Below are 12,191 nucleotides of genomic sequence, written 5' to 3' on the forward strand. Positions count from 1 at the left end.
GTGTGGCAACATCGCCTAGTGAGAAGCAAGGAATCAGCAGCGGCCGGCCTGGAACACACAAGTGAAATTTGATAACTAGCATGCGATTAATAAAGTTAGCTGGAATACACAGGAGGACCTTAGCTAAGTGTCATGTGAAAACAAACGGTAAATGACACTCATGTCAATAAAGTATGGGAAAAAATTGCAGGCAAACTGGGATAGAGCGCATGGGTTTGTCTGTATTGGGTTTAGATCCTCTGCTAATCTGACACCACATTTAACTCACATCCACTATTACAGCTATGTCATTGTGATGTAGGCCTACATCTGACACACCACTGGTGTCATCATGCACATCCAGCATCACAGTTGTCATGACGTGGCCCTTTCTGGGTGTAGATCGTRGCTTCCCCCTCTCTGACTCCTACACCCAGGTGCTGTTATCTCAGGTCGTAAATTCTTGGCGGAGACTCTCCTCTCTCTCCTGTTAAGTGAACAATAGGTAAGTAAAGAAATAAAACAGTAAAAAAGACAGGCTACAGTGGGACAAAAAAGTATTTAGTCAGCCACCAATTGTGCAAGTTCTCCCACTTAAAAAGATGAGAGTGCCTGTAATTTTCACCATAGGTACACTTCATTTATGACAGACAAAATCCAGAAAATCATATTGTAGGATTTTTAATGAATTTATTTGCAAATTATGGTGGAAAATAAGTATTTGGTCACCTACAAACAAGCAAGATTTCTGGCTCTCACAGACCTGTAACAACTTCTTTAAGAGTCTCCGCTGTCCTCCACTCGTTACCTGTATTAATGGCACCTGTTTGATCTTGTTATCAGTATAAAAGACACCTGTCCACAACCTCAAAGTCACACTCCAAACTCCACTATGGCCAAGACCAAAGAGCTGTCAAAGGACACCAGAAACAAAATTGTAGACCTGCACCAGAATGGGAAGACTGAATCTGGAATAGGTAAGCAGCTTGGTTTGAAGAAATCAACTGTGGGAGCAATTATTAGGAAATGGAAGACATACAAGACCACTGATAATCTCCCTCGATGCTGGGCTCACGCAAGATCTCACCCCGTGGGGTCAAAATGATCACAAGAACGGTGAGCAAAAATCCCAGAACCACACGGGGGACCTAGTGAATGACCTGCAGAGAGCTGGACCAAAGTAACAAAGCCTACCATCAGTAACACACTACGCCGCCAGGGACTCAAATCCTGCAGTGCAGACGTTGTCCCCCTGCTAAGCCAGTACATGTCCAGGCCCGTCTGAAGTTTGCTAGAGAGCATTTGGATGATCCAGAAGAAGATTGGGAGAATGTCATATGGTCAGATGAAACCAAAATAGAACTTTTGGTAAAAACTCAATCGTCGTGTTTGGAGGACAAAGAATGCTGAGTTGCATCCAAAGAACACCATACCTACTGTGAAACATGGGGGTGAAACATCATGCTTTGGGGCTGTTTTTCTGCAAAGGGACCAGGACGACTGATCCGTGTAAAGGAAAGAATGAATGGGGCCATGTATCTGTGAGATTTTGAGTGAAAACCTCCTTCATCAGCGGAGGCATTGAAGATGAAACGTGGCTGGGTCTTTCAGCATGACAATGATCCCAAACACACCCGCCGGGCAACGAAGGAGTGGCTTCGTAAGAAGCATTTCAAGGTCCTGGAGTGGCCTAGCCAGTCCAGATCTCAACCCCATAGAAAATCTTTGGAGGGAGTTGAAAGTCCGTGTTGCCCGCAACAAGCCCCAAAACATCACTGCTCTAGAGGAGATCTGCATGGAGGAATGGGCCAAAATACCAGCAACAGTGTGTGAAACCTTGTGAAGACTTACAGAAAACGTTGACCTCTGTCATTGCCAAAAAGGGTATATAACAAAGTTATTGAGATAAACTTTTGTTATGACCAAAATACTTTATTTTCCACCATAATTTGCAAATAAATTCATTAAAAATCCTACAATGTGATTTTCTGGATTCTTTTTTCTCATTTTGTCTGTCATAGTTGAAGTGTACCTATGATGAAAATTATAGGCCTCTCTCATCTTTTTAAGTGGGAGAACTTGCACAATTGGTGGCTGACTAAATACTTTTTTGCCCCACTGTATATACAGTAGCGAGGCTGTAAATGTAGCGAGGCTACATACAGACATCGGTTAGTCAGGCTGATTGAGGTAGTACTATGTACATGAATGTATAGTTAAAGTGACTATGCATATATGATGAACAGAGAGTAGCAGCAGCGTAAAAAGAGGGGTTGGGGGGGGGCACACAATGCAAATAGTCTGGGTAGGCATTTGATTACCTGTTCAGGAGTCTTATGGCTTGGGGGTAACAACTGTTGAGAAGCCTTTTTGTCCTAGACTTGGCACTCCGGTACCGCTTGCCATGCGGTAGTAGAGAGAACAGTCTATGACTGGGGTGGCGGGGTCTTTGACAAATTTTAGGGCCTTCCTCTGACACCGCCTGGTGTAGAGGTCCTGGATGGCAGGCAGCTTAGCCCCAGTGATGTACTGAGCCGTACGCACTACCCTCTGTAGTGCCTTGCGGTCAGAGGCTGAGCAATTGCCGTACCAGGCAGTGATGCAACCAGTCAGGATGCTCTCGATGTTGCAGCTGTAGAACCTGTTGAGGATCTCAGGACCCATGCCAAATCTTTTTAGTTTCCTGAGGGGGAATAGGCTTTGTYGTGCCCTCTTCACGACTGTCTTGGTGTGTTTGGACCATTCTAGTTTGTTGTTGATGTGGACACCAAAGAACTTGAAGCTCTCAACCTGCTCCACTACAGCCCCGTCGATGAGAATGGGGGCATGCTCAGTCCTCCTTTTCCTGTAGTCCACAATCATCTCCTTTGTCTTGGTTACGTTGAGGGATAGGTTGTTATTCTGGCACCACCCAGCCAGGTCTCTGATCTCCCTATAGGCTGTCTCGTCGTTGTCGGTGAGCAGGCCTACCACTGTTGTGTCGTCTGCAAACTTAATGATGGTGTTGGAGTCGTGCCTGGCCATGCAGTCATGGGTGAACAGGGAGTACAGGAGGGGACTGAGCATACAGAGCGAGAACAGAGAGAGAACAAGAGAATACAGAGAGAGAACAAGGGATTTCACTTGGCCGAACTCCTAAATCCCCAAAATGGGAGAATTAAACTATATGTCCACTTGTGAGAATGTGGAAAGGGTCCATGGACACTTAAGGGACGGGTATGATGAGTGTGTTTCATTTGKTGACCTCATGGAGGACAGGAAACACACAACTATATGCCTGAATGTGTACATTTCTCAATTATGGGGTTTGCATCTAATTCTTGTATAAAATGAATGAGTAAAGATGAAACTATTTGTTAAATGATGTAATGTGATGTTAACCTTTAGAATGAGAGAATTGTTTTCCCTGTAAAGTTTAACTAAGTCATTGGCCACACCCCTGTGAGCACAGACATGATCAGGCATCATAGAACCGCCCTTTTCTATTGTTACGAATAAAACCCCCTCCTGAGGGAATCCTCTTCAGACTAAGCAAACCCCCAGCGTGAGCTGTGGTTGCAATGGTTGAGTACCAAGACTACAAAACCATACCACGTGGCGCATTGGCTACACGGCTGGAACTGGTTAAACTCTGAGACTATCGATCCCTACAGAATAAGAGCAAATCTTAGATATTAATTACTAGTCTGCAGCTAGAAATTATGTAAACCTGGCATGCGAATACCGACAACCGCCGAAACATCTACTCTAAGAACAATGGACGCCTGACGTACCCATTACAATAGACACTATCAGGAGCTGCCGATAGAGCTAACACCATAAGTAACCAGAGACTCTCTGATGAACTGACTCTCCTGCAGACGGACTGACAATTCCAACAGAGAAGACAACGACATATGGGCATAAATATATTGATTGCAATTATTCCCGAATGAGCGAGCGTTCATCTGCAAAGGATTAGCATTTCAATGAATATAATTACCCACTGTGTGTCGTGATCCATTTTGTCTTTCCCGCTCCTTTATCAGTCCACACCCCCTTTTCTTTGTATACCAAGCTATCATATCGGTTTAGCCCACTAGGGGATCTTCCCTATCATTGTTAGTAACCAATATCTACTGTTTGTTATGCATTTCTGTGATTATTTAGTTAGTAAATAAATGATTAAGCCAATCGGTGTATGGATGATTCATAGTTTAGGCTGGGTTTGTGCAGATAACCAAGAATTCTACGACGTTTGAAATGAGACTAACGTAAGGTAAAGAATAATTCATTAATAGAAGACTAATTGATCAGATATTAAAATATCTGAAGAGTTATATTTGGAAAATTAGAATTTTTGTAATCTGAAGATTTTCCGTGGTGCCCCAACTTCCTAGTTAATTACATTTACAGGATTAGTTTAATCACATAATAATAATTACAGAGAATTGATTTGATAAAATAACAGTCTTCACCTTTAATGATACTAAAGACACAACACATTGATATTGCTGTGACCAACATCATCATCAACAAGTACCTCAACAATGTTACGTACACATTAAGTGTGATCATGCCGCAGATGCTTTCACATTATCAGCGTTGCCACTTACCTCTGTACTTACTTTATTCCTTGATCTTTCCCTGGGGCATTGTGACCACTTTTGAAAACAATCAGGGGAGAAATTACTGGGCACAGCCGAAGCAGTGAGGCTGACCTTTCCCTTGTCATCATCCCAAAAACACTCATCTTTAAAGTGATGGGCAGAGACGAGAGTGTTGGGTTGGTTTCCAATTCATCCTCCTGTCCCTTGCTACCCACTCCTGTAGCCTGGGCTTGTCATGAAATGGAACCTGTGGAAAAAGGTCATGCATTTAATAGTAGGCTCAGTCTTAGTCAAGTGGAAATGACAAATATACTAATCAGTTGTTAATGATACTCCCTAGTTAACGCTGTATGTTCATACGCACTGTGACTTATGTTCCATGCCTGCAGTACTGTTGATAACCATTGCTATAAATGCAAAAAATTAAATATTACTGAAACATATCACTTGTTGGCCTACCCTTCTGTAATGGTACAGATCTACTACTCACACCACTCCTCTTAGGATCCCTCTACTTTCTTCACTGCATCAGCATATGACAACTCCTGCACTACTCGAACCCTGGAAACCTCAACGCAAGGGACATTTCTGATCCCCAGCCCCACGGGCACCCCTAAAATTAACACATACCACTACTTTCCTCAATGCTACACATTCCTTTGTCTCATGCCCTTCTGCACACCTTGGAACCCCCTCCTGCACACTGCTACCACATGCCCATAAGCTTGACACCTGTAACAATGTCATGTATTCGGTACAAAAGCTCGTACAGGATAACTTATATATCCTAACATCACTTTGTCGGGCAAAAACAACATCAAAACTTAAAACAGACAATGACTTCTGTTTCACCACTCTCGCAACCCTTTCTGCATCACACCCAGCGACRAGCATTACAAACACCGGGAATGTTCCCCTTTAGTTTGTCAACTTTTACATTTACTGCTACCCCAGTAATCACTCCTTTCAATGGCACCCTTTTCTTGAGAGAGAAACAATTCACAATTCTTGCCCCCATTCGTTTAACACCGAGCACCTTCTCCATCTGACCAGCAGAAACACAAACAATTATCACAAGACCACTTCTGGTTACCCTCACCGATTCCACAGCACCCAATTCTGTTTTCACCCACCCTGAAACCACAAATGGATCAGCCAAAAGGCAAGGGTCCACTTTTTCCAAAAACTTCACTCCTACTGTCACATCTTTATCCTGACCCGCAATGCAAGCCTCGGGCTCTGAGAACTTCACCACACCTACCTCCGATACTTCGCCCTCATTCACTTCCATTTCTCCACCGGTCTTCAGCTCACTCAGTTTACGCTTTCTACCATTCTTCTTTAACAAAACATATCCCTTTTTCCAAGTATACATCTCCTTATGTAATACTGCACTTCGCCTGACATATCTTGTTCTTGCTTTCTCAAGGGACACCATTTAACCGGCTGTCACAATCTCCGTACAATCAGCACGAACGCCTCGGTATGTAGCGGTCAACAGTGCATCCCACTTATAATGCAGCTGCTTCGTCTTGAWGATATTCTTTACCAACAGCTACCGCGACACCTTTCAATTTCAAACAAGCGCGCTCTCCGTCTTCCTTCTCTGACGTGCCCCTTAAACGTCCAAACCCATTGCCTCTGCCTGATGACTTCTTCGGTGGGGTTTATCGGCGGTTGGCATCCAACGTTATGGTGCATTACCGCCACCAACTGTACTGGAGTGTGGGCCAGAGAAAGGGAGAAACTGAATCCTACCTGCCGGCCCCGTTGCTCTTAATAAAGATACCATATTTGAGACTATATCTAATGACATTCTACTCAATATACTCTTCAAACTAATTTCTTGTATCCCCTTCTCCCTCATACTAGATCTCAGCCCCTCTCTTTCCCTCTGATACTGCCCACACTGTAGCAATACACGCACCACTGTCTCCTGGCAAAAATCACACTTTCCCATTGGATGCTTCCCTATCACATTTAAGGACTTATTCAACTGGCTGTGCCCCACCCTTAATCTTGTAAAAAATAGCCTCCCTTCGTGTCCCTTCCATCCTCCCCGACTTTCCTCTGTACTTAAAATAAATGCCTGCCCTTAGTATCTCTATTCCACTGCTCCTACCATCTCTGCACCATGACTGTCCATATCAGGCTTTCTGCCTCTGCCTTGCTCATTGAAATTACATCAACATTCCCACTTCTAAGAGCTTGTTTAGCCAGTAAATCAACTGCCTCGTTCCCCTCTACCCCCACATGTGCTGGGACCCAAGTAAATCTTATCTCTAATCATCTATCTAATCCTGCCATGGGTTTGTAGGGAAGGGGGATACCTAATCAGTTGTACAACTGAATGCCTTCAACTGAAATGTGTCTTCTGCATTTAACCCAACCCCTCTGAATCAGAGAGGTGCGGGGGGCTGCCTTAATCGACATCCACGTCTTCAGCACCCGGGGAACAGGGGCAGAACAACCGATTTTTACCTTGTCAGTTCAGGGATTCGATCCAGCAGCCTTTCGGTTACTGGCCCAATGCTCTAWCCACTAGGCTACCTGCACTTCATAAAGCAGAGCTTGTCTGTTACATGACCCAAAGGACTGGAGACTCATTAACACTGCCCACGAATCAGAGCAAATAACTACTCTGTATTAACTTCCTCCACCCACTGCAAGGCCAACAGTATGGCCATCAGCTCTGCCATATATACAAATCAAATTGTATTGGTCACATGCGCMGAATTCAACAAGTGTAGACTTTACCGTAAAATGCTTACTTACAAGCCCTTAACCAACAGTGCAGTTCAAGAAGAAGAAAATATTTACCAAGTAGACTAAAATAAAAGTAACACAATAAGAATAACGAGGCTATACACAGGGGGCACCGGTACCGAGTCAGTGTCCGGGGGTACAGGCTAGTTGAGGTAATCTGTACATGTAGGTGGGGGAGAAGTGGCTATGCATAGTTAACAAACAAACAGCGAGTGTACAAAAGGGAGGGAGGGGGGTGTCAATGTAAATTGTCCGGTGGCGATTTTATGAATTGTTCAGCAGTCTTATGGCTTGGGGGTAGAAGCTGTTGAAGAGCCTTTTGGTCCTAGACTTGGCACTCCAGTACCGCTTGCCATGCGTTAGCAGAGAAGAGAGTCTGACAATTTTATGGGCTTTCCTCTGACACCACCTAGTAAATAGGTCCTGGATGGCAGGAAGCTTGGTCCCAGTGATGTACTGGGCCATTCGCACTACCCTCTGTAGAGCCTTACGGTCAGATGCTGAGCAGTTGTCATACCAGGCGGTGATACAACCGGTCAAGATGCTCTCGATGGTGCAGCTGTAGAACCTTTTGAGGATCTGGGGACCCATTCCAAATATTATCAGTCTCCCGTCTTGGTATGTTTGGACCATGATAGTTAGTTGGTGATGTGGACACCAAGAAACTTGAAACTCTCGACCCACTCCACTACAGCTCCGTCGATGTTAATGGGGGCCTGTTCAGCCTGCCTTTTCCTGTAGACCACGATCAGCTCCTTAGACTTGCTCATATTGAGGGAGAGGTTGTTGTCCTGGCACCACACTGCCAGTTCTCTGACCTCCTCCCTATAGGCCATCTCACTGTTGTCGGTGATCAGGCTGTTGTGTCGTCAGCAAACTTAATGATGGTGTTGGAGTCGTGTTTGACCACGCAGTCGTGGGTGAACAGGGAATACAGGAGGGGACTAAGTACACACCCCTGAGGAGCCCCAGTGTTAAGGATCAGCGTGGCAGACGTGTTGTTGCCTACCCTTACCACCTGGGGGCGGCCCTTCAGGAAGTCCAGGATCCAGTTGCAGAGGGAGAATTTAGTCCCAGAGTCCTTAGCTTAGTGTTGAGCTTCGTGGGCACTATGGTGTTGAACGCTGAGCTGTAGTCAATGAACAGCATCCTCACATAGGTGTTCCTTTTGTCCAGGTGAGAAAGGGCAGTGTGGAGTGTGATTGAGATTGCGTCATCTGTGGAACTGTTGGGGGGGGTATGTGAATTGGAGTGGGTCTAGGGGGTTGATGTGAGCCATGACCAGCCTTTCAATGCACTTCATGGCTACCAACGTGAGTGCCACAGGGCAGTAATAATTTAGGCAGATTACCTTCGCTTCCTTGGGCACAGGGGCTATGGCGGTCTGCTTGAAACATGTAGGTATTACAGACTTGGTCAGGGAGAGGTTGAAAATGTCAGTGAAGACACTTGACAGTTGGTCCACGCATGCTTCGAGTACACATCCTGGTAATCCGTCTGGCCCAGCGGCTTATGAATGTTGACCTGTTTAAAGGTTTTGTTCACAGCATGATCACACAGTCATCCAGAACAGCTGGTGCTCTCGTGCATGCTTCAGTGTTGCTTGCCTCGAAGCGAGCATAAAAGGCATTTAGCTAATCTGGTAGGCTCGCGTCACTGGGTAGCATGCGTCTGGGTTACCCTTTGTAGTCCGTAATAGTTTTCAAGCCCTGCCACATCCGACGAGTGTCGGAGCGAGTGTAGTTGGATTCAATCTTAATCCTGTATTGACGATTTGCTTGTTTGATGGTTCGTCTGAGGGTATATAGTGGGATTTTTTATAAGCGTCCGGATTAGTCTCCCGCTCCTTGAAAGTGGCAGCTCTTGCCATTAGCTCGATGCGGATGTTGCCTGTAATCCATGGCTTCTGGTTGGGATATGTACGTGCAGTCACTGTGGGGACGACGTCGTCGATGCACTTATTGATGAAGCCAATGACTGAGGTGGTGTATTCCTCAATGCCATTAGATGAATCCCGGAACATATTCCAGTCTGTGCTAGCAAAACAGTCCTGTAGTGTAGCATCTGCATCATCTGACCACTTCCGTATTGAGCGAGTCACTGGTACTTCCTGCTTTAGTGTTTGCTGGTAAAAATTTGGTAAAACTGATTTAAGTTTGCCTGCATTAAAGTCCCCGGCCACTAGGAGCACCGCTTTTGGGTGAGCATTTTCTTCATTGCTTATGGCCTTATAGAGTTGGTTGAGAGCGGTCTTGGTGCTAGCTTCATTTTGTGGTGGTAAATAGACGGCTATGAATAACACAGATGAGAACTCTTGGTAGATAGTGCGGTCTACATCTTATTATCAGGTACTCTACGTCAGGCGAGCAATACCTCAAGACTTCTTTAATATTAGACATTGCACACCAGCTGTTATTGACAAAAAGACACACACCCCCACCCCTCGTCTTACCAGAGTTAGGGTCTCTGTTCTGCCTGTGCATGGAAAATCCCGCTAGCTCTATGTTGTCCGTATCTTCGTTCAGCCACATCTTGGTGAAACATAAGATGTTACAGTTTTTAATGTCCCGTTGGTAGGATAATCTTAATCGTAGGTCATCCATTTTATTGTCCAATGATTGCACGTTAGTGAGAAGAATGGAAGGCAGTGCGAGTTTACTCGCTCACCTCCGTATTTTCAGAAGGATGCCCAATCTGTGGACCCTTTTCCGGCGTCTTTTCTTTACGCAAAGGGCGTGGATCTGGGCTTGTTCCAGTGAAAGCAGGATATCCTTCTTGCCAGAATCGTTAAAGAAAAAAGTTTCTTCCAGTCCACGGTGAGTAATCGCTTTTTTGATGTCCAGAAGTTATTTTCGGTCATAGGAGACGGTAGCAGCAACATTATGTACACAATAAGTTACACAAAACGCAAAAAAATAAAAAATAAATAGCACAATTGGTTGGGAGAATGTAAAACGTCAGCCATGTTCTTCAGTGCCATTTTCAAACAGCCAGATGATCCGTAATACATTTTCTGACTTCCACCCCACAGTCCTGCACTACAAGTGCCGACACAGTCCAGTCCAGTCCAGTCTAATCCCGTCTCGTCCAGTCCAGTCCAGTCCAATCCAATCCAATCCAGTCCAGTCCAGTCCAGTCCCTGGCTCTTTTTAACCATCTGTGTAAATGGCCACAAACTCTGCCTGATGACTGAGGTTGGTGAGGGCAATATGAAGGGAGAGTAATCAGGGTGTTGATGAAGTCCAGGTGTTTTTAACGATGGGGCGCAGGTACGCTCAATGATGGTTGCAGGTGTACGCAATGTGGGTTGTCAGGACCGGTGATCAGGAGTAGGCGTGACATGGAAGCACATTCTAAAAGTGTAAGCGGTCCTTAATTGACACTAAAAAGTTGTATTCTATACACATTTGAAGATAATACATTTTTAATAATTAGTTTGATAAGATTACAGATCTTCTCAGGGGACCCCATTTGGAGAAGACTGGCTTCCCTTGGCAGCCATGAATACACGCCACTGGCTCCTTGACCTACATTACGCACGAGCAGGTCCCGGTCAGGAGCTGGCTAGTTTGCCCTTCAGTGTGTGCATGTGACATAAGCTCGCCCACATCACAACATGATGGGCTGCGATGCAGAAAAACAAATGTTTTCCAGTTTCTTTGAATATACTGAACAAAAATATAAACGCAACATGTAAAGTGTTAGCCCCGTGTTTCATGAGCTGAAATAAAAGATCCCAGAAATGTTCCATTCGCACAAAAAGCTTATTTCTCTTAAATGTTGTGCACGAAATTGTTTACATTCCTGTTAGTGAGAATTTCTCCTTTGCAAAGATAATCCATCCACCGGACAGATGTGGCATATCAAGAAGCTGATTAAACAGCATGATCATTACACAGGTGCACCTTGTGCTAGGGACAATAAATGGCCACTCTAAAATGTGCAGTTTTGTCACACAACACGATGCCACAGATGTCTCAAATTGGAGGGAGTGTGCAATTGGCATGCTGACTGCAGGAATGTCCACCACAGCTGTTGCCAGAGAATTTAATGTTAATTTCTCTACCATAAACTGCCTCCAACGTCGTTTTAGAGAGTACGTCCAACTGGCCTCACAACTGCAGACCATGCGTAACCACGCCATCCCAGGACCTCTGCATCTGGCTTCTTCACCTGTGGGGTCGTCTGAGACCAGCCAGACAGCTGATGAAACAGAGGAGTATTTCTGTCTGTAATAAAACCCTTATGTGGGGAAAAACTCATTCTGATTGGCTGGGCCTTGCTCCCCAGAGGGTGGGCCTGGCTCTCAAGTCAGTGGGCCTATGCCCTCCCAGGCCCACCCACGACTGCCCAGTCATGTGAAATCCATAGATTAGGGTCTAATGAATTTATTTAAATTGACTGATTTCCTTATATGAACTGTAACTTAGTAAAATTGTTGAATGTTGTGTTTATGTATTTCTTCAGTATACTTTGCAAATGCAACTTACTTATGTTAAAACTGAAATGGTCTATTCATTCTTTTTACTAGACACTCTTATTCAGATCAATTTACAGTAGTGAGTGGATACATAAAAAAAAAAAATCCCCATTCTGGTCCCCCATGGGAGTTGAACCAACAACCCTAGTGTTGCAAGCACCATGCTCTACCAACTTAGCCACATCATCTCATTACATCCTCACAAACCACTTGCTGTCTCAATGTGCTCATTGAGTCAACATGCACAAACCTAGATATGTTAATGTACATTTACATTCAGTGGTTTGTAAGGATGGTAAATTGATACCGAACAAAAAGTGGTTGTTTTCTATGTTATTTGATCGAGAAAAATATTTAATTTGATGCCCACAACTTTG

Source organism: Salvelinus sp. IW2-2015, linkage group LG26, assembly GCF_002910315.2.
Source record: "Salvelinus sp. IW2-2015 linkage group LG26, ASM291031v2, whole genome shotgun sequence".
Taxonomy (NCBI): Eukaryota; Metazoa; Chordata; class Actinopteri; order Salmoniformes; family Salmonidae; genus Salvelinus; species Salvelinus sp. IW2-2015.